The sequence below is a fragment of the Taudactylus pleione genome, unplaced genomic scaffold (assembly GCF_031769625.1).
Source record: "Taudactylus pleione unplaced genomic scaffold, aTauple2 ptg000262l, whole genome shotgun sequence".
Taxonomy (NCBI): Eukaryota; Metazoa; Chordata; class Amphibia; order Anura; family Myobatrachidae; genus Taudactylus; species Taudactylus pleione.
In genome coordinates, this window is record NW_028284664.1 from 3,705,610 (window position 1) to 3,728,503 (window position 22,894).

The 22,894-nt window shown below is 45.4% G+C and overlaps 1 pseudogene across 1 annotated transcript in view; it reads left to right on the plus strand.

Moving 5' to 3' along the window:
• The first annotated feature begins 532 nt into the window (after positions 1 to 532).
• LOC148514033 (zona pellucida sperm-binding protein 4-like) overlaps positions 533 to 22,894 on the plus strand; it is a 37,004-nt pseudogene continuing 14,642 nt past the window's right edge. Inside the window, exons 1-5 of the transcript XR_015879469.1 lie at positions 533 to 729; positions 846 to 967; positions 16,213 to 16,310; positions 16,457 to 16,592; positions 17,031 to 17,220. The product of XR_015879469.1 is annotated as a zona pellucida sperm-binding protein 4-like (transcript). The remainder of the gene's footprint in view (positions 730 to 845; positions 968 to 16,212; positions 16,311 to 16,456; positions 16,593 to 17,030; positions 17,221 to 22,894) is intronic.

A 22,894-nucleotide genomic window follows, 5' to 3' on the forward strand; every position in this document is an offset into this window, starting at 1 on the left:
TGCATATTTGCAGAATAGCCCTGAACCTATTTCCCTAGTTTTAAACAATTTCTTCCCATTTTTTTTTTTCACCCCAATTTTTAAATACATTTTTTGGGGTGTCCCTATTTTTTTACACAGTTATTTTTAAAATGTAATTCCCAGGGGTGCAGGCTATTTTTTTAAGCCTGCACCCCAAAACCCAAATTCCTCACTTTTTTTCGCCACCTATTCAGTGGTGAAAAGTTATCCCCGTGTTTTTTCAAAGACTTTTCGAACCTGCGAAAAGTCTTTGAAATTGAATACGGTGTAAAACCAAAACCTGCGAAAATGACGTCATCGGTGCGAAATTAACGCAAAAACTGAGTTTTCGCTCCATATTGAATACCCCTATTAATCTTTTATCTTTACCAAGCCAACTAATATAGCTGTGCAAACCACAAGTGACAACAATTAACTAAATTGTGGCTGATACATACCTACAAATGACAATCAATGACTTACACATGTGCTGCACCTAACTGTGTTTGGCAGGCTGCTAGTACAGCTCAGAATAATGGCTTTACATTGCTGTGCAGTGGGCTTATTAATGCTGATTTGCCACTGCACTCTCTTATCTAATGCTGAGGAAGGTCTATGGAGCATAACCCCCCCCTAACAGTCCTGGGCTCCACTGTAATGCTCATGGTTTTCAGTATATTGTGCCTACAAAACAGCATGGATTCATTTCGGTTAAATTTAGTGCACTGGGTAAGGAGTCCATAACGTTCAAACTTCAAATCAGAATCCCTGTGGAACTTTAATAGGTTGTTTTAAGTAGAACATATCTAGTGACACTAGTAGACTTTTATACTTTGCACCTGCAGACAAGAAAGGGAACGCTCACGTTTTATCCAGCATCCGCGACTGTGTTACTTGGATCCTGAGAAGTGCAAGTGGATTTGTGACCTTACATTCTTCTTATGATGGGTGCTATGTCTATGAGCAGGTAAGTTCTGTGGAGGTAGATTGTCAGGAGTTGCTATCACTTTGTTTGGTGCAATTTGGTGAATTATGGTATTGTGTGTGTCTATCTAACACCCCTTTCAAACTTGCAGAAATAAGCTGGGTTATTGCACAGGAACGTGCAGCATGTGTGTGTGTGTGTGTGTGTGTGTGTGTGTGTGTGTGTGTGTGTATATATATATCTATAGAAGAAAAAAATGAAGAAGAAAAAAAAAAGAGAAAACATGTTGCTCATTGTGTGGCTGTTTTGTCATCGCTATATTAGTGTCTATGCTATGACCCTAGGATCCTTTTTAGTAAATTAACCTACAGAAATGTTGATGAATGATTGTGGATATATCAATTGGACTTTAAGCTGTATAAATATTTTGATATACCGCTTTTATATCTAAATTCCGGGTCTGACCCGGAGGTTGGAACATGGTTCCAGAGCCGTAACTAGACTTTTTGGTGCCCTGTGCCAGAAAGAGCATTGGTACCCCCCTCATTTTTTCAAAGGGACATAATGCACCCAAAAAAGGGCCATGGCTTCATGGGGAAGGGCCAGGGAAGAAATAGGAAAGGCCAGGAGATGCAGGGGATGAAATAAGAGGAAGCTACAAGCAAGAATGATAATAAACAGAAATTTGACAGGCCCAAACAGCGCCCCCTGACCTGTGGTGCCCTGTGCGATGGCACCAGCGCACTACCCTGGCTCATAGTTGCCTACCTTTCAGTAGCTCTTCCCGGGAGAAGCCCGGGTAAGAGAAGCAGCAGGGGGGTGATGGGGGCGAGGCTTGACGATTTGCGTCATTAAGCCCTGCCCCCTCACAGTAAAATTGCCACGATTGGTTAAGATTTACATAGGGGGCAGGGCCAAACAACGTGATTCATGTAGAATCACGTCTTAAGCCCCGCCCCCTACACGGAGACCCGCAATCGCCGCAAGAATTCTCCTCATTCTGCCCACTTCACTAGGAAATGGGCAGAATGCGGGAGAAATGCCTACCCTTTCGGGGGTGCGGGGGGTTACCCGAAAAATCGGGAGCCTCCCGCAAAAACCAGGAGGGTAGGCATGTATGCCCTAGCTACGCTCCTGCATGGTTCCAATCCAGATCAGACCCGAAACTTCCCCAGCACCGACACAGGATATCCCTGAGTTGGCGCCTTTCACACCGGAGCTGGGTCTGCAGTGACCCGGCTTTTCCGGTGTTGAAGTGGACGCTTGGAGATGACATCACCTCCAAGCGCCACTGAAAACTGTCAATCGGCAGGCATGCGGCACGATCCCGTCATCGTGACTCGGATCGCGCTGTTTACACTGCAGGGTTTTGCGGGTTGTTCCTGTGTTAAACCGCGCAAGTTACCTGGGTTGGATTGCCGGGTCACTCGACCTGGGAATCCAACCATATTGACTTTTAAACCAAGTTGCAACCGGACTTAACCCTGCAATAACCCGGGTTTTAGCTCTGGTGTAAAAGGGGTATTAAAGTGGAAATCCACTTTTCAATTCTAACAGCATTCAGTGCTATCGCTACCATTTGGTGACCGTAAGGTGGTGTTCTAGGATGCCAGCATGTTGGTCACCGTAAGATGGTGTTCTAGAGCAGGGCCGTAACTAGGGTAGAGCGGCTGGTGCCATCGCACAGGTCCGGGGGCGCTGTTTGGGCATGTCAAATTTCTTTTTATTATCATTCTCACTAGTAGCTTCCTCTTGTTTCATCCCCAGCATCTCCTGGCCTCCCCTATCTCTTCCCTGGCCCTTCCCCATGAGGCCATTCCCCTTTTTTTGGGTGCATTATATCCATTTGAAAAATGAGGGGGGCTCCAATGCTCTTTCTGGCACAGGGCACCAAAAAGTCTCTGTTCTAGGGTACCAGCATGTTGGTGACTCAAAAAAATTAAAACCCACTGATTTCACATCGCTCATCTTCATCATTATGGAAAAAGTACTATATAAACACTAGGAGTGAGATGCTTTCATTGCAAATCAAAGTCTTTATACTCTGCACTGTATCAAGTGCTTCAACCGCCCATGCCGCCCTCGTCCCTTTGTGCGTGACTTCGGAGCCCCACCCGGAGCTCCAGCAGCAGTGCATGGAGGGTCTTCAAGACTCTACAGGCAGCAAACAGGGCAGGGTGCTCGCCTGTAGTGTCCAACGTCACACTCTCATTCTAATGTGGAGGAGTGGCTGCACTGACATCCCCCTAAGGATGGACATTGGAAGCTCACCATTGAATGATCACTTGGCTTCAGCCATTGACAGTTTCGAGGCAATGGCAACTAACCACTCAATGGAAAAAAACATTTATATGATTAGTGCATGTGCAGAAAAAGTCTGCATGCGCAATAGCACCCTGTGGCCTTTCCCGATGTTAAACAGCTGGATTTTAACATCAGATGGCCATCTCTTCCACACCATTTGATGGCAACTACCATCAGAAAGTCGCCATTGAATGGTGTAAACACTGATGTTGTGAAACATTGGAAGCAGATGTCCATCCCTACACCCCCATCCCTCCTTGCTACCTAAAGGGTGGAGTTCATTTTTGACACGTCCCGCGTGTCCACGCGTTCGGCGGGCACAGGGGATCACAGGGGCGCTCGGCCCCTTAGGGCGTAATAGTGCTCACACTGCCTCGGGAGCTGGCGACGGACACATTGTGGCGCTTGTGGACCGGCTCTCCGGTGCCATGGGTTCCCTGGCGCCCCCGGTGTCGCATCACGGCTTGGGAGGTACAGGCGCAGAGGAATCTCTAGGCCAAGGGCAGTCTAATTCTGTACAAGACAACAATGTTTGTGTCCCAGCAGGTGAAGTCTTATCGGATTTGAATATGCAGCGTCAAGCCGGAAGCGAGAGGGCCGTGGCTGCGGTCGCCGATGGTGCAACTGGCCAGTCGGATGGTGAGTCTTCCATCGATCCCGATTGGATAGATGGCTCCAGTACCAGTAGTCAGGAAGCATCGGCGCAGCGAAGCAGGAAGCATAGGCGCCATAGGTCAGAGCAGGGCTCGAATAGTCTTTCCTCCACCTCCTCAGACGACTCAGGGAAATCACGGCGATCAGGCAGGAAAAGGTCTAGGCGGTACAAGCGCAAGCACCGTTCGTCCAGCAGCAGCATGTCAGTAAACTCAGATTGTTCGGAGGGGGTGTTATGCTCTAATACAGGGGTGCTTCGTGGGGTGCGGCCCAGGATCTGAGACCGGATCAGGCGCGGCCGTTATGTCAATGTATTCGCGCTTACAAGCCGAAGCAAGAAGGTTTGGGTAGCCGCAAAGAAAAAAGGGGGGGCGGCCCTCGACAGGGTCAAGACATATCATGCATGGCTGAAGAACATGTATATCTTTGCCTCTTGCTACTTAGAGACACGGCCCGACGAACACATGCGCATTATTAGATACATGTACCTAATTCATGACATGTTTACTAACTCCAGAAGCGGCGCTTGGCGGGCTTACGATGAAGAATTTCGTCGTAAGCAGCATGGTCGAGAGATTATAGACTTCGGAACAAAGGACGTCGAGATTTTCGTGGACATCACGCAACCACAGCGCTTGCAAATGGAGGCGCCATCTTTTCTTAGGGGTTTCAAGGGGCAGTCAGCCGCGCCAGGGGGAGGGTTGGCGTGCAGGCCCGTGCGGATGGGGCAGACTTGAGGGTGCAGTCAGCACCACCGGTCCAGGTGGCTGCGGTCCCCCTCGGATGCACGGGGGCTCCACATGTTGTTATTCCCACATGGTAGGGCAGAAGGCCTGGGCACCATACGAGTTGCAAGGAAAAAGGGGGCAGTTGGTCCCGAAGTTCCCTTTTGTGGCGGGCTGTTCAGGCCCGCAGTTTTGTTATTTTTCTTACTATATATTAATAAGCATGTTGTTTCTGTTAGGCCATTCAAGTCCCCGCCACCATTTTTTGCCTTAGAAATTTAGTGAGTAAGAATTTATGCTGAATAGTTAGATGGTGCATTATATAGGTGATACTAAATAGGTCTATAGTTTTTGAGTGTAATAAAAAGCTGACCCAAGTTTCACCCAATGCTATGTCTCTGCTTCGTTATTTTAGATAAGTCATGGTGTGAGGTGTGGCATGAGTGTGTGGAGTGATCTGACCTTAGAGCGTTTAAGAGTGTCGCATGCAGCCATTGTCTTAAGGATACTGAATTTAAACCTCTATACGCTCCTGCCTATACCTTCTAAAACCTGCCTATACCTTCTAAAATTGACGCTATTTGCGTACGCAGTCATACAGTAAAATAAAAGACTTCAGACCTTGAAAATGTGTTTCCAAAGCACAAAGTATATTATTCAACATAAATACAGTAGGTTACACGCTGTGATCTAAAGACAATTTAGCACAAAGAAATTATACAGACCCAAGGTACAGTTATACATACGCACGCGCACTGGGACCAGTTACCGGCATCCATAAGAAACCTCCATCAACAGCTTCAGCATGAAGATTCCAGATTGGAGTCTGTAAGCACATTTATACCCTTACAGGGATAAGCAATACAATAGAAAAGTTTGGCATGGTTTCATTGGTTCCCAGTGCGGGTGTATCTGTTACAGGATATTTAACAGGTTGATTCAAATGGACACAGACCAGCCTCCGACAGCCTATTGTCTCTTTATTCCCCCTGCATGCAAATCTAAGCTGTTAACTTTACAAAGTACATTTTAGTGTTTTAACTCTCTACTGTTCATAAGTTGAGAATGCAGGTTGCGATCTTCTCACCGATGATACCGGAAAGCTGTTGAGAAAGAGTCGATCAGTATAACACCAAACACTGTTTGCTTATCATGTACTAAACCTTAGATACCAAATAATCTTTTATTTCACAATATTAGCAATAAATTAATAAACCCTGAATATTACACTTTGAAGCTATGGAACCTTTTACGTGAGTGTGCAGTGTGTATGTATTATGGGTTTGGGAAAAGACGCTAGTTAACTTGTGGCAGATGCGTATGGATGAAGCTAATAAACAGTGTCCACATGCAGGATTTCATGCATCCGCTAATGTGCGTTATGTTAACAGCGCAACTGTGCGTAATGTGCAGTGTTTATGCATGTCAGTCTATTTATGATGGATTTAAAATATATATTTATATATATATATATATATATATATATATATTATATTTCTTATCCCTTACTAACATTTTTAAACTGCAATGTAATGAGTTTCACTCTCAAACAGGGTGGAGACCCCCAGCCGATTGCTGGTGCCATCCTGTCTGACAGTGAGTTTAAAAGTTTTCTTCTGCCTAATTAGGATACCTGTGTCAGTTCTTTTCAAGCAGATTTCTTACCATTGTTCATTCAGTCAAATTCAAGTGTCTGGGCCATATTACAATTGCCACAGCTACACCTGTCCACATGTGGGGTCTCTCCATTTACATGCAAAAACACCCACAGTTCCTGGTGTATTGTCTTTTCTAATTACTTTTCTCAAGAAGCTGTTTTTCTACTTGTTTTGGTATTTTTCTATGCAAGGTTGTCCCCAGAATGGGCTTGTCACGGCTTCTAAAAGGATTACCAAAAACATTGTCATCTGTACTTAGCTCGTGAGTTGTAACTTAAAATGGCACTGGACGGCCATTCGCAAAATGGCGGCGTGCAGATTCTTATTTTGAAGATGGAGTCTGGTTGCCATTCGCAAGATGGCTTCGCGCCAAGCTAATTTTACACTGATTCTGTCTCAGCCACTAAACAATCTTCCACAGTCTCCTCCAACAGGCCACATATATCTTAAAAGTGTAAGTAAAGTCGAACAAACACAATTTGGTTTGATATTTAATTGATTGAATGTCCACGGGGATAGAAGGGGAATAATACACTATAATAAGAGCCATCAGTACTTAGGATCTCCATTAGGTTGCTTGGATACCACCAGTTAGCACAGCATCAACAGGAACAGTGACATAGAGGCCTATTCATCATCACTTAATTTTCACAAAAGCAGGTGAAAATGCACATTTTCACCTGCAATTGTAAAAATTAAGTGTTCGGGCCATTCATCAAGAAGGTAAAGCAGGAGATATCACATCTCCTACTTACCTTCCTCTTGCGGAATGGCCTGCTGTCCCTATACACTAGTATGGGGACATAATTCATCAAGCTCCAAAAATATTATATTTTCGGAGCTTGACCGCGGGAGCATTCGCCATCTTCAGATTGCTCCTGCTCCGGCATAGCAACCCGCTCCTTCGGTATGGGAAGGAGGTCCAGGTTGTGACGAGGGATGCTTTCAGATCCCTCTGCCCCTGTCCGGCTCCTTCCGCCAGATGTTGGGGCTCTTGTGCGCATGTGTGACCTGTAGGTCACGCAAGCGCAGTCCCATCACTGCTCCAGTAGGATCAGTGAAAAATTTAACTGTTCCGAAAAGGAGCAGTGAAGCAGCTGTCACCGTGCCGGAGCAATGATGAATTGCTCCGTTCGGAACCCGATAATTAACATCATGATTAGGCCCCATAGGGAGGAATTTATTAAATCTTCTAAAGAGAACAAGTGGAGAAATTGCCCATAGCAGCCAATCAGCTTCTAGTTAGCATTTATCTAGTACATTCTAGAAAATGATACAGTAGTTTGAATCTAGGCCCTGATTCAGAGCCGTTCGTTAACAGCAGTACGCTCGTTGCGTTCCGATGTTGTGACACAGCGCATGCGTCGGTGTTACACTGCGCATGTGCATACAGCAGATTGCGAGGTTTTTTTGTCTCGTTCGTCAAATAGCGTACAGGAAGTGACATGTCAAATGTGATTGACAGAACAGGGCGTTTTTGGGTGTTGACGGGGGAGGAGATGGAAAAACGCAGGCGTGGCGAGGCGTTTTTGGGGCGTACATACATTAACCAATACGAACGTCAAATGTGTTCATACCAACTCATACGTCACTGGATGATCCTCTTTCCCTTCAAAATGCTCGCACAGCTTAGGGTCTGGATTACTCGACCACATTGGCGATGGCCTTCTCCTCCGTCCCGGCACTCCACGATGTAGCATCGATTAATCACGGCTTGTCAGAAAATCAATTAGTGTGGGATTGAAAACCGGCTTGGTATGTGTTTGGAAATCGGTTTTTTGGGTTAGCACAAAACCGAACGCAGGTGGAAATCATAGCTGCTAATGTCAGGATTACACAATCAATTTGCGTACATTTGTGGGGGTTTATTTTGGGCTCATTTTTTGGTTTTTCCACTATTGTAACAATAATATCATCATGTTTAGGTTTTTTGGGCCATTTTTTTTTTTGCCAGGTGAATTTGCATCCTTAGGTCAAATTTTAAACGTTCCTTAAAGAGCCCTTTTTTTTCACCATGTAAAATGTTGTTGTTGAACGTTGTTGCCTTGTGGGCCCGGATTAAATGTAACCCATTTGGACAATAATGTCAGAATACAAAGTCGTACATTTGATGTAAATTTATTGCTATCCCCCCAAAAAATCATGCACATATTTTACACAAACATTTTTTGCAGTGTTCATTCCACAATATTTATTAACCGTTTGGCTGGGGGAGGGAGAGCGCCAGACCGGCTCCGGGATGTCATCGGGCTGGCCTGTCCAGAGGCAGATGTTGTGGCCTCTGGACTAGGCACAGGGCTAGGCACATTTTGAGGATTGGCTGATGTTGTGCCAGAGGTGGAGGATCCTGATGTTCTGGCAGGAAGGGAGGTCGGCTCCACCATGTGCTGGCGAACTAGCTGCTCCAGGGCATTGGTGATGCGGATGTTGGCCCTGGTATTTTCCGCCAGGGCCTGACCAATGGTCACGTTGGCCGCAGCATTTTGCTCCAGGGCCTCAGCCACCCATACCAGACTGGCGTCCATTCTCTGCAGAATCTCCGTATGGAAATCCGATTTAAAATTGAGTTCTGTGAGGAGGGACACTGCCTGCGAGGGGGATTGCCCTGGACTGGCTTCTGCAGGGTCCTCAGCCGGATGTACTGGTTCCTCCCCTGCAGAGCCAGCAGAAATTCTCTGCCCAAGGCTCCCCTCTGGAGCAGACTCATCCGCCTGTGTCTCTGTTGGGAAAATGAGAAAAGAGGAACATTACAATCTACATATTGGCACAATAACATTTCAGAGTTGGTTACATCACAATATTTACCTGGGACAACATGAGGAGCCGCAAACTCTGGCATGTCCGTATCCATGTTGGACACGCCAAACACCTCCACAGCCTGCACACACCCCTGTGCCAGCTCTTCTAAATCATTTAACTCCAATGACACAGGGGTGGGACCCCCACCTGTCCCCCTTGCATGCATAGCCCTGTCCGCCATTTTTTGTTTCAGGCGATATTTGAAGTCTTGCCATCTGTGGGTGAAAAAGGAACCATTATTTATTTTTTATTTTATTTTGTTTTTGGTTTTCGGGTGGTCAAGTTTTTACTTACCGCCGTTTGACATCCCGGGCTAGACGGACATAATCACCCACCCTATTGACAGCAACGGCTACCTCTTCCCACATTCTCCACTTCTGGCTTGCACTCATATTCCTGTCTGCCTGTGGCAGGATGTCCACACACTTCTGAATCAAAACCTCCATCTCCTTTCTTGTGAATTGTGGCTGCCTTTTCTTTTTGGCAGCTTTGCCCGGAATACTGGGCCCGGCAGCCTCTTCCATGTCATCCTCCTCACCTATTTGTGTAAATTTGGAGAATTGTCAACTTCACAACTTGCAGAATATTATGTTTCTAATTAATCATTGAGTCTAAATGCCTGAAATACTTACCGCCAGACTGTTGTCCATTGTTTCCCTGGTCTGTAGCCATGTCTGAGCTCAAAACAAGAAATACACCAGAATGTTTGGTTTGGCTCGTGACGTATTTATACATGCGTCCTTATTTTTCGGCCGCATCATTGATTGTGCGTTCCTATGATCCCTCCTTAATTTGTGCGGGAAACTAAACACTATTTATGGCTTGGGGCGTCTCGAGTTGAGGTGGCGTTTTTTGATTGTTGGAGGTTACGTTGGTTGGAGTTGATTGTTGGTGGGTTTTGGAGTTTGCGTTGGTGGAAGTAGTTTATTTTTTATATATTTGCATTTTTTATTTCCGTTCGCATTTTTTCTTTTGGATTTCTTTTTGACGTTTCTTGTTTTGGTAAGTTTTTGGAAGTCTAACTTTGGTTCAATTTGTGTCTCCTTCTGTTTTTGAATTTTCTAACTTTTTTTTGGCGTCATTTCATCTCTCTTAGGTTTTTTTTTGGCTCTGCCCCAAAGACCTTTTGATCCGGAATTTTATATATTATCTCTTGGTAAGTTCATTTGTTTAATTGTTTTGTAAATGTTCATGTTTGTCTTTATGCAACTTTGGGTGGCCTTACACTTGTACCATTTTGTTTTTCTAACTCAGAAATGTTTTAACTTTTTTTTTTTTTTTGTAGCTGCGTATTTTTTAACTTGCATTTGCGAACTAATTAGCGCATTTTTATTAGTTTCTATTGTGACTTGTATTTGCGAACTAATTAGCGCATTTTTTAGTTTCTATTGTAACTTGTATTTGCGAACTAATTAGCGCATTTTTATTAGTTTCTATTGTGACTTGTATTTGCGAACTTAATTAGCGCATTTTTAAATGCTTATTCATCCCGTTAAATTGTTTGTGTTTTCTCTTTAGCATTTGTTGCTTACATTTGGCCACAATTTGATGTAGTGTGCGCAATGTCGTTTTGCTCTTTGGCCAAATGTGTGTTTCTCCCCTTTTATGTTTTGTCTTGCACAAAATTTTGAAACAGAAATGCCCAGCATAAAATGATGTATATTTATGTTGTGATTATTTCCAGTTTGCACGTATCATGACAATACCCCGGCATGTAAGCATCAATGGATGGTATCATCAAGCTAAGTTATATTTATTTTTTGGGGGGAGTTAAAAAGCCTTACATTAAAATCTTGCCATTTCAGGTTGATCTGGGTCGGATTGTTCTGGCCATGCTCCCGGAAGCCGACCAACCTCAATCTCATTCCAGGCGTAGGCATCGTAGGCGTGCAAGGCCCCAGATATTTCGAACACGTGTCACCCTTTTTGGAATGCCCGATGATGAGGTTTTAAGACGCTACCGTCTTCCTCCCAAAATCATCATAGACACTCTCTCATTAATAGAGAGTGATCTTGAGTGGCAAATTGACAGTCCTACAGCAATACCACCACTTATGCAATTTATGGCAGTGTTACATTTCTGTGCCTCAGGATCGTTTCAAACAACGGTGGGAATAGTGGCGGGCATCTCCCAATCCTCCTTTTCCCGGATCCTGAAGGCAGTTATGGAGGCACTTTTCAAGCACCTCCATCATTTTATTCAAATGCCTTTGGATATGGGTGCCTTGAGTGTGGCCAAGGCCAATTTTTACCAAATAGCTGGCTTCCCACACATCATAGGGGTTGTGGATGGTACTCACATACCACTTCAGCCTCCAGCACGGCTGGAGGCAATATTTAGAAACCGGAAACACTATCACTCCCTGAATGTAATGGTGGTATGTGATGCCTTCCTCCAGATCCTGTCCCTGAATGCAAAATGACCAGGAAGTGCACATGACTCCTTCGTCATCCGGCAATCAGGGATATGGCACAAATTAAACAACCTACAAGCTGGTGATGCGTGGCTTCTGGGTAAGTGGAGACCTTTAGTACATAACAATGTTAAGCTTCATACAGAGTGCTCCTGATGTTGTCTATTCTTTTTCACAGGAGACGGTGGCTACCCTTGCACGCCCTGGCTGCTCACTCCTTATTTGGCTCCCACACCAGGGCCACAAAGTGAGTTTAATGCTGCACTTACAGCCACCAGGCAAGTGGTGGAGTGCTGTATCAGCCTTTTAAAAGGCCGATTCAGATGCCTCCACCGCTCTGGTGGCGAGCTCATGTATTTGCCGGATATGGTTTCGAAAATTGTGGTCCTGTGTGGGATATTTCACAACATCGCCATAAGGAGTGGTGTCCCAATGCAGCCAGAGGATGCCTTACCTGAGGATGGCCCCCCCGAGGTTGGTCGGAGGTCAGTATGTGGGGGGGCCATACGCGATGATGTGGTGGCCAGATATTTTAGGTAATTATTGACAAAACAACAGTGTTTATACCCAATGTGGTACGGTTTGTTTGAGAACATCTAATTATTTTTTTTTATTTTCTCCATCTTCTGTTTTTTTCCATAATCTTTGGCACTCCAACCAGGGCCGCAACTAGGGGGGGCTGGAGGTGCACGTGCACCGGGTGAGCCGCTGTACCTGGTGCCAGTGACCTCCAGCCCGGCACTGCAGAGAGGCTCCAAGCCGGACGTCCGCTGGTAATATTTATTACCAGCAGGCGCCCGGCTCCTTCTCTGCAGCGACGCGGTGTAGCCGGAGCCAGAGGCTGGAGTTCTCTCCCGAACTCCAGCTTCCGGCTCTCCCCACGGGCACTATGGGGGAGACATCATGACATCTCCCCCATAGTTCCAAGGAGCAGCCGGCGGACTGGACGCGACGCTGGATGCAGGAGCGGGGTTCAAGTTAAGTATTTTTTTTTTTTTTAATAAGCTGCACTACAGGGGCATTATTATGGGGGCAGGGGCATTACCACAGGGGCATTACTAATGGGGCATAGGCAATAAGGGGCATTACTAATGGGGCATGAGCACTACAGGGGCATTACTATTGGGGCATGGGCACTACAGGGGCATTACCACAGGGGCATTACTGTGGGGGCATGAGCACTACAGGGGCATTACTGTAAGGGCACTACTGGGATATTACTACGGGGGCATGGGCAATACAGGGGCATTACCATAAGAGCATGGGCACTACAGGGGCATTACTATGAAAGCATGGGCACTACAGGGGCATTAATATGGGAGCATGGGCACTACAGGGGCATTACTGTATGGTGGGCATTACTATGGGGGTATTAACATATGGGCATTACTATGGGGGCATTACAATATGGACACTACGGCAGGGGGAATTACATGGGGGGCGCCAAATTACTGTCTTGCACCTGGTGCCAAAAATCCTAGTTTCGGCCCTGCTCCAACGATGACTACTTCCTGCTACCCTTAAAAAACCTGTATGTGGAAATTTTGGGGATATATTATGGAACCCATATTGCAACGCCATATTTGTGGAATCATGTTGGCATGGGCATGGTCCTTCGTCAACCAGTTCTTGATTTGTTGTTTTTTTTTTTTTTTTTTTGGTATGTGTTGTATTTGTGATTATCACTGTGTGTTTTGTTTGTGAGTGACCACTTTGATTTTGACGTTATGTTGTGAATAAATGTCTTGAGAGTGTAATTTTGTACCTTTTTTTGAACGTTACAAGCAAGTGTAACCAGGTTCACACACGTTACATTTGCCTAAGGGCTAATCCAGTAATGACGCAAGTTGAGCTAAAATGTAATATGTTTTCAGGGTCCAAACCAACACCCAAAGGAATCCTGTACAATCAGTTGGCTTCGTAATATCGGCCTAAGCAGCTTGCACCCCAACTAGGAACCTGTAAAATGTAGTAATATCTAATTGTGACTACACCAAAAAAGGGAAATGAGATTGTTACTGTTAGGTGTTTCTTGTGCCTGTTTTACATAAAAATACAACACACAATCTTAGTGACAAAAATTGCAAATCCTTGCAGGAAGAGTCTACTTATGTCAGGGTAAACAATCTCTGATGTTGAAATAACGAATGAGACAGAACGTTAATTTGAAAATATTAATTTATTTAAATATAGCAAAATAAACAAAAAAAACTAGTCCCTAAGGAGGACCGACATATGGTCAAGGACCACCAGCAGACCGATTATATTGTCCCGCATACGGGCCACACAGGCGGCTAATTCAGCCCTACGCCTCTGTTCCTCTGTGGGTGAGAAAAGTGTGGGGATTAATACAACAATAATGAAACCACATCAAAAAAACAGCCAAAACAAACAAACCAACAATACAAATATTTTGAAACAAAGCATAATTACACCATTAAAACCCATCCCCCCAAAATGGTGTAGCCCAAAAATACAAGGCCAATAAACAAATTCCGACAGGTGTGATATGTGTATGGTGAAATCAGCAGTAACAGGTAAAGGCAATCTGCAAAATCACCAAAAGTCTACCCAAAAACTCAAAAAAAGGGAACGACACATGATTACATACAAACAGTTTGTGGCGAAAAAGAAACAAAAACAAAAACATACCGGTAGAAAAAACGGCAGCTCCAGAAGGCCCTCCCTCGTCCTCCTCGGAGGTGCCTCCATTCCCCAACGATCTGGGCGGGGTAATTTCAGAATCCGGGGAGGGGGTAATTCGAAGAGGGGTGGTTGGAGGGGAGGGGGAATTGGGACGGAGGGGAAGGAGCCCCGAAATTTCTGCCAGAGGGTCTTGGAAGGCTGGGGAGGAGTGGGAAATAGGGGAATTTGGGGTTGTGGAGGGTTGGCTGGGGGTTGGGGAGAGTGGGCGTGAGCGCTGTCTGGGATGACGATGACGCCGTAGTCTTCGCTGTGCCCCTAAAAGATGTGAAACAAATTGTGGTTAGTTTCAACCCAAATCCGAGAAAAACACTATTTTATGACCGAAAAAAACGAAAAACATGGCCATGCAGATATGAGTACAATGCATAAATATGACATACATGAAAACATGGCCATGCAGATATGAGTACAATGCATAAATATGACATACATGAAAACATGGCCATGCAGATATGAGTACAATGCATAAATATGACATACATGAAAACATGGCCATGCAGATATGAGTACAATGAATAAATAGGACATACATGAAAACATGCACATGCAGTTAGGGCCACAAAGATAAACATGAAAACCACAGTCCCTAAAACTTACTTTCTGCGATCTGCATGTGAAAGCATGCCAGCAAGCGGGGCGTCCGCCGTTGCAGGTCCGACCACCTGCGCTCCAGCTGCCCGATCTGGCGGCGTGAGCCGAAGGAGCGCAGGCGGCCCCGTACCTCTGCATATGCGGAACGCTTTTCGCGATTGGTGATGGGTGGAGGCTGGCTGGTGATCCGCCTATCCATCACCTCCGTTAGCACCAGCAGCTCGCGCCTGGTGAATGCGGAGGCTCTCATGATGGCAATGGTGTATTTGTTAAAAATCGTTTTTAATAAAGTGCCAAAAATTATTTTGATTGGCTAATGTATTTGGGTAATTAACAGGACCAATTCTATTGGTTAGTGTATGAGTCATGTGTTCGACAGGGCCAGAAATCTCTTGAGAGTTATGATAGGCTTGATGCAGTGACATGCGTAAGCAAATTTAAATAAAGAAATGAACCCCGGGAAATATGCGGGTAGAAAAACAAATAGAACAATTGTTTAATTGGGGCTAACATGTATTTTGACAAATAAAAGCGAATGTTTAAGCCGTACGCATTCTGCGGGTAAACACAAACACGGACAAGATTAAAGTTTATTGCATTGTGTTTAAAAAAAAAAAAAAAAAAAACACCAATTAAGCTAATTGATATATTGATTGGCATGATACGATTGAGGGAGGTAGGCAGAATAAACGAGCAGGTAATCGGAATCTGACAGTCCCACTTCCGGGTTGTACTTGTGCGTGCGTTCCCTTCAAGCCATTTCGGGGATGTACGCTCGCTATTTGGCACGCTCGTTAGTTAGAGGAGGGGTCGCTTGAGTTTGGGGAGGATGTTTGGCTGCGTTCGAAAATATGAGCGAGTGCTTGAATTTACATATTTTTTTACGTACGCCGAACGTACGAACGGCCACTTGCGTCCGGGTCTGAATGAGGGCCCTAGTTGCTATAAGCCACATCTCCACTTATTGTAACTGTACAGCAGCAACAATGACTTGTGACATGAGACTCTTGGTGTAGTGAGGTCAGTGCCACAACAGATACCCAACTCCCCCTCCAGAAGCTTATTGTATCCGATCTGTGTATGGACAGACATCCAAACCTCCCTCGTGGTGGGTGGGGAACGTCCTCTCACTGGCTGTAATTCTCATTCCCTATGCCATAGTTTAATGGTGGAAGGCTCCATGCAAGACCATTCATAGGTATCAGTGTAGTAGGTCATCATTTTACAATCCTCCCTATTCAATGGTTAATGCATTAATAGCCCGTCATATGGAATATAATAGCATGCTGCAAATATAGTTGACTAGAAGCTAACAAAAATGTGCAGGATGTTATGGGGGAAAGCCTGGATAAACTGGCCTGCAGAGATAAGTGATCTGTGGTTTGTCAGGCCATCCTACTGTATATGAATTGTGTATATATCTGTATGGCACACAGGAACGGGATGGTACAGTGAACTATGAGAACGTCATGGTTGCAGATATTGATGTGAGAAACAAGACTATGATGGCTACAGAGATGGGCAGCCCATTAAGGTAACCTTTTCCCAATGATCTGCCCTGTTTGGCTGAAGCTGGCATATGACTGATAAGCGCTACATGGGTACCATAGTATCCAATTTACAATTTCCAATGTAAACTTAGTATGTCCTCTGTGTGTTCTCCTCTCTCTCTCTGTGTAGGCTGCACATCCAATGTAGCATAGATTCCAGTGATCGCTCTACACAGAACGCTAGTACACTCGTCCCATCATCCTCTCTCCCTCTCTCCCTGATGCTGCTTCTAAACCACCCACCTTGCAGACGAGGTTTGCTAAAGGTGGTTATTCTACTAATTTTTTGCTGCATGTGGACCCCTAAATATATAAGGACTCAAAATGTGTGTATATTGACATTATAGAGCACCTTAAGGACAGATGCCAATGTCTTATACAAATACCCCAAGCTGGCAGTTGCCAAAACCGTTGCTTTTGGATAATGACCTGTTGTAGAGTGTTTTTTTTTTTTTTTTTTTATTTTGTTTTCAATTTTTTTTTTTTCTTTAGGGGGCTGTATATATTTTACTTTTGTTTACTGGTAAAGTCTTGCTAAAACCTTTGTTTGTTCAGCGCCTTGTGTTACAATTCTAGACCATACTATCTGCCACTACTACTACTGTTCTGAAATACAGTATGCTACTTCATGTAACTTTACAATTCATCTCTTATCCTTTCCATTAGTGCACAATCATTCTACTTGTGTCTCGTTTTTTGCTCAGATGACCTGTATATGAAATACTACGTTGATGGAGAGCATCCTGTGGTAAAGCAGCCCCAAGACCCTATTCTTATCGAGGTTCGAATATTACACAGCACAGAATTGAACTTGACATTAATTCTTCATCAGTGCTGGGCTACCCCAACCAAAGACCCGGAGCATGAGCTTAAATGGCGCTTTCTGGTTAATGGGTGAGAAAACTGACTGGACATTGACTGGCCCAAATGACGTGTGTGTGTGTGTGTACACGTTGTATAATGTGGTTTGTATGCACATTGTATTAGGTATTTAACCGTCTAACTAACTAAACCAAAAACAATTTTATGTTCTACCTTGAATATCTGGGATCTATGGTCCTGATTCACGGTATGGTACGGTATTGCACAGCCGTAGGGAACCACCTGTGCAATACTGTACAACTAATTTGCTAACGCAGCCAGAGGCGTCTGGTGTACATGGCATCACAGATGCGAGTGCTGCATCCTAAGATGCAGCATGGGCTCTTCTGCAGTACCATCTGCAGTCTGAGTGACCCTGAGGTTACTCAGGTTGCCCCTCACAGCTCCGTAGTCAGGAAGTCTGTCGGAAGACACAGACCCTGGCCTTTGCATTCCCAGAAAAACGGGGCAACGCAACCACTTTTTACAGGATGGAGGCCAGTCTCCTCACTCCCCGCCCCTCTGGGGAACTGCATGATCTCGCAGTAGAAGGCCGGCGCATGTACAGTACAGATCCTGCGCATACACCGATCTTCTAACATCAGAGTAGTACACATAGTGCCTACCAGGGCCGTAACTAGGGTAGTTGCGACCTGTGCCATGGCACAGGGCACCGCAGGGCAGGAGACGCTGTTTGGGCCTGACAATCAGGGCCGCCATCAGGGGGGGACAGCCAGTACTCCTGTACCGGGCCCGAACAGCTGAGGGGCCTGGACGCCGGCAACCAGAGTTAATTGCTAATTTATTACCCTCATACAGGACAGCTGAGGCTGCTAAGTGCTGGCCGGAGAGTTCTATGAATGAGTCATCACTCACTGCTCAGCAGTGTATGATGACTCATTCATTAATGAACTCTCCAGCCAGCGCTGCATGACCAGTGTCCTGCTTCTGTTACTGTGTGAATCAGGAGTAGCTGCAGGAGGACCAGCTTATATAATAAAGGTAGGAGTACTGGTCCCCCTCACAGACAGGTTCCCCTCTCAGGACCCTATCAAATTAGTTACTTCAATCACCTCTGCCTCCATAGTTGCTCCACCCTCAGCTCTCCTCCTCTCCTCTCCTCCCCCTGCTCTCATTGGCCAGATAATGTGGGCACTGCACTGAGGAAGGAAATGTGAGAGAGCAACTGCGGTGCCCACACAGAGGTACCTCTGCTCCATCCCTCCCTCCTACACAATCTGCCCCATTGCCCCCTGTACTATGCCTATCTGCCCTCCCCTCCCCCTCCTATACAATCTATCCCCTGTACTATTTCTGAATCCTGCTCTGTCCCCCTGCCCCTCCTATACAATCTGCCCCACTGTCCCCTGTGATATACATGAATCCTGCTTCTGTCTCCCCCTCCCCAAATTTCTATCTCTGTACTCTCCCCATATGTGCCCATATCTGTGCCCCAGTTCCCTCATAGCTGTGCCTTTGCCCCCCCTCCATCTCTGCCTCTGTCCGCTTCCCATTTTTGACTCTGCTCCTATCCCATCTGTGTCCTTTACTTAAGGGTGCCTCTCTCTATTTGCACCTCTGCCCCCTTGCCATGTCCGTGCTGGGCCTGATTCAGAGTGATCACTCGCTGCCGGGCGATTGTTGCTCAATGTGCATGCATCTAATCCGCAGTGCGCGTGCGCAAGCCAGTCTCTGCGATGGGAAATTGTGCTCTCATAGCACACAGACTGTCCGCTACTTTGAGTGACAGTGTCGTTTGTGGGTGGGTAACAGGGGAAGGTGCTTGTAACGGGGGAGTGTTGTTGCGAACGCAGGCGTGTCAGGACAACAAAACGCTGTTTAAAGGGCGTGCATAATTAGCAAAGTAGCGTCATTGTACACGTCACCTCCATGTATTTCAGCCAGCACTGATCGCAGTGCTTGTGGCAGGGTAAGGCTACCTCAAGGGCTGCAATCAGCTCCGATGGCTCTCGATGTTACCTCCAACAATCCCAGGAGATGACTTGTGTTGCGAGGGGAAAGGGGGCGTCTTAACACACTTGCGAGCGCTCAGTGCCATAGCTCACTAAGACATAGAGGGCGTCCTTACGCGATGCAGTGCGATCACATAATTTAAATATCCGGCCCTTTTTTTTGCAGTGAGCGAGCGCATCTTGAGAGCGGGTCTGAATGAGGTCCAGTGTTCCATGCCACATACAGTAATTGAACCTCCGGATGGCAGGTTAGTACAGTTCTGTTGTAAATCATTAGGCTTTTCTCAATTTAAGAAACAAAAAATCTGTTTATTCTTTTTTAATATTTAAAGGAAAAAAAAAAAATTTTTTTTTTATATATATATATATATATATATATATATATATATATATATATATATATATATATACACACACACTCCAGATACCAGAGCTCAACCTCACCCCTTTGCGTCCACCAGACCTTTGGGGGGAAGAACAAAGGGGGTGGGGGGGCCCTGCCTTTTTCATTTGTACCGGGCCCCATGATTTCTGATGGCAGCCCTGCTGACAATTTACCTGTTTGTTATCATTCTCAGTAGTAGCTTCCTCTTCTTTTATCCCCAGCATCTCCTGGGTTCCCCTATCTCTTCCCTGGCCCTTCCCCATGAGGCCATGGCCCTTTTTTCGGGTGCACATCTTATGTCCCTATTTGAAAAATAGTGGGGTCGGGCACCAATGATCTTTCAGGCACAGGGCACCAAAAAGTCTAGTTACGGCTCTGGTGCCTACTACTTTGAATCAGGCCCTATGTTTGCTCAAAATTGTTACTGTAAGCTTCCAGTGAAACCTTTTCAGTTTCCATTCAAAAAATATTAAATGACCACAATAAATTTCCATCTCCTGTCATGTAGGTATATAGAACACTGTCTACCTCTTTGGGCTCTATTTACTACAATCCGCATATTGAATGCAAATTGTAGTGTGATATTAACGACTGAATTCGCATTGCGAATTCAGGCAATATCACAGGGATTTACTACAAATCCCTTGCAGGGACAGAGCTTGCGATAAAACTCTGTCCCTGCGAATCCCCTTTGGAGCCTTATCACAGTATTTTCGCAAAAAATACTGTGACTAAGTGCCTGCGCATGCGCTGACTGGCCGCCGCTGCTAGCCCCCCAGCGCTAAGCCCCCGCAATCGCCAATCGCGGACCCCCCTCTCCCGCGCCCCCCCCTCCCTTAATTACACTTACCTGCATGATCCGGGTCTCCGGTGATGTTCTCCATGCCTCCGGTCAGGTGATCTCCCATACTGCACTGGGACCCGATCACCTGATGACCGGGCAGCAGTGCACTATGGGAGACGAGCTGACCGAAGGGGAGTCATCACCGGAGGCCCGATCACTGGTCCCTGGAGTCAGGTAAGTCCAATTTTTTTATTTTATTTATTTTTTTTACAGTATCAGCTTGCGGTCTGTTTAGACCACACAGCTGATTACTGGGACAGACTCCCGGCTCTGCTCTCCCAGTTAGAGCAGGCCAGGAGTCCGGTAACCGGGGGAGACCCTGGATAATGCCACCTCCAGGTGGCGTTATTATCACAGGGCTTTCCCCAATATTTTTTCACATTTTATTTTTAGTAACTCTGGTCAGATCACATTTCCCATTACAGTTATGGGAAATGCGATCTGCTTTACTAAAAATAAGTGATACTTAGGGGTTGGAGTAGAATTTTACGAATTCTACTCCAATTGCCCTGTAATAACTATAGGTGATACTAAAATAATGTGAAAAGGGTGTGAAAACACCATTTTTCACTTTATTTTAGTCAAAATAATGTTAATAAATAGAGCCCTTTGAGAGGTCATCTAAAATTGTGAAATGGATTTTACACATGGTCGGACTGTCTAAATGGCACTTCTGGCAAACACCAGAAGGGCCAATGGCCTGATGGGCCGGTCTGGCGTAGCAATGCCATCCAGGGCTCTGTTCGGCTGTCATGCTGAGACTATGTGTGCCATGACGCCACGCCCTTTGACTTGTGGCACACCCAGTGATGTGTAGCCATGCTCCTTTGCATATGCAAAAAGTGTTAGAATTGGTTCTCTTGGTCCCAGTCCATCCCTGGTTTTGCACGCGTTTTGAAATACTTTGATGTTTTTAAGGTCTGTTTGACTAGAGCCAGATCAGTTCGGTTATCAGTCTTTATCCAATGTACCGCCTATGTTCCTGGGATTTGAAAATCTGTACCCAATTGGACAAGAACAATGTTCCTAGCAGCACAGCATATTTTATGAGATGAGTGTTTGGCCCATCCACTTGTGTAATTGTTTTGGAGAGCTCATAACTGCATGTGATGGGAGTGCAGTTATGATATGGAGAGTGACAAGTAGAGGTAGCTACAAGTTAGGAATTGGGCTATGGAAGCAGCAAGGTAACACCTTATCCCAGAGTATTATGATTATTGTCATGGATTTGTAGGTTCTACAATGCTCTAGCCAGTGGGGAAAACAGGATATGTACTGTATATAACACAGGGACATGACAGATGGATCAAATAAATGCAGACATGAAAACAAAGGGTAGGGAGGGCGCTGCTCATGAGCGAGCTGGAACTATAATTTGTAGAAGACACAGCTAAACACAGATGGAGGTTTTGCTCTCTACAAAGACCAACTTGTTACCAAGGCTTACACCCACAAATCAGGCATTGACTATAAGGAAATGTTCCGGTCTGTTTAAAGGTATGGTCATTGCTGTATCTTCAGTGCATGATTTGCTGCTGTACCAACTGGAATTTAATTCAGCCTTAAACACTGAGCTAGTGGAAGATATTTACATGGAGTCACTGGCACACTACAATGTTAATGCATTTCCAGAGGCAAAAGTATGTCTGTTTAAATAATTGTATGGTCTAAAACAGTGGTGTCAAACTCTGGCCCTTCAACTGCAGTGGAACTACACATCCCAGAATGCACTGTTAGAGTTTTGCTATTAGGGCATGTTAAAATTGTGGCAGGGCATGCTGGGATATGTAGTCCCACAGCAGCTGGAGGGCCCGAGTTTGACACCACTGGTCTAAAACAAAGTGGCTGCTGCTAGTGCTACAGAAACAGCCAAAGAAGTGTTGTTGTGGCTGAAGGTGACTGTGAATTAGGTCGCCTTAGTCCAAATGACCATCAGCATTGCAATCAACAACTAAAGTGCAAGTGACTCGTCTTCCAGCACCAAAATATCATGGTTGGTCTAAGCTGTTTTTTTGCAATAAGAGACCATTTCATAAGAGAGCTATTAGTCAGTGTAAAATTAGTGACTAATGAGAAGAATCTTGCTGACCTATTGGCAAAGGGTCTGACATCACATGTGCTATATGCCTTCCTATGAAAATGTGGACTGGAGTTTTAAAATGTTTGTGTATCCTCCCTTTGTATTTGAATACAGGTAAATCGTCCAAGGTTCTGAATGTCTTGTCTTGTATATTATGTAACCAGAGTCCACCTTGAGTGAGGAGGGGTGTTGAGGAGCTGCCGCCTCCATCTGCAGGGTTTCTGGGACTCCATCTTATAGCAACAGATGTGCGCTGATGTCATGGCAACCTCTGACCCAATGTGCTCCTGGTTATGCCTGATTTGTCTGCGCATTTTGCTCCTCCATTAGAGATGGTCATGCCCCTGAGCATCTCCTTGAGACAGACACTGCAGGCACCTATTAGACCCCCTGCTATTACTACTGTGTCACCACTGCCAGGCACC